We start from the raw sequence: 1,108 nt of genomic DNA, 5'->3' as shown, positions 1-1,108 counted from the left end.
ATGACAAACTCAGGGACCTTGTAAAGGTACCAGGTTCTCAACATGAGTTTTGAAGATGTAACATACTCAGGGACCTCGTAAAGGTACCAGGTTTCCCAAGGTGACTAGTCCGTTTACTGCCAGCTGGAGAAGGTACATAAAGTGGTGCACAGTTCCCAAGGGCGCCAGTAAAGTCAGACTTCTCCAACCAATGGCAAGAGTTTAAGGAAAGGGACTTGTCCATATAAAAGTCACTTTCCTAAACATCATTCTTTAGTTTTTGCAACTTGATAAAGTACTTTCAAGAACATTTGCAAAGGCTATCGAAAATCAAACAGCAGAATTATTCAAACAACAACTGAAATCTCTGGAGCATTTAGCGTAGTTGTTTAAGAATATATTCTCTTGGTCTTACATTGTAAACTATTCCTGAATCTATAAGGAATCAGAGGGTGGTGTTGAAAGTCTAAGTTGTCTAGGAGGGATAGCTTAGTGGGTAGATTAACTTCTACTTAGGCTTGTCAAGCAATAGGGATTATTGCTTGAACGTGAGATTAAAAACTTTTTTCACATTTGTGTAACNTTTTTTCTCACATTTGTGTAACTGTTTTACTTTTGCTTGCAAAGATTAGTGAAATAGTTGTGAAAATCCTGTGAGACAGGTCATGGTTTTACTCCCTTAAGCAAGGAGGTTTCCACGTTTTAGTTGTGTTATTTAAACTGCATTTACTTTCTGTTCATACTTGTAAGTGTGTCAAGGGACCTGGTCCATTGACTGATAAGTGAAGGCATATAATCTATCAGGTGGAACTCCATATCTAATCTTGATATTATGTATTTTCTCAAAACTACACAATCAAATGAGCACCGATGCGGTAGGCTGATATTGACCATACAAAAATAGAGCATCAGTAAGTTATTGCATAGGTTGTTTTTCTTTATTAGTTTTAGCTATTTTGTAGAATACTATGAAAACTGAATAACTTCTCTTTCTCTTTCTATTCATTGTAAATAGTGGTGTTGAGGTTTATTATATTTCAATTTCATTGTTGTCTCAGATCATGTACAACATTGAGGAAACCTTTTTTCTAAAATATATATATATATATATATATATATACTGATTTAA

The sequence above is a fragment of the Solanum pennellii genome, chromosome 8 (genome assembly GCF_001406875.1).
Source record: "Solanum pennellii chromosome 8, SPENNV200".
Taxonomy (NCBI): Eukaryota; Viridiplantae; Streptophyta; class Magnoliopsida; order Solanales; family Solanaceae; genus Solanum; species Solanum pennellii.
Note: the sequence above shows the minus strand (reverse complement) of the source record.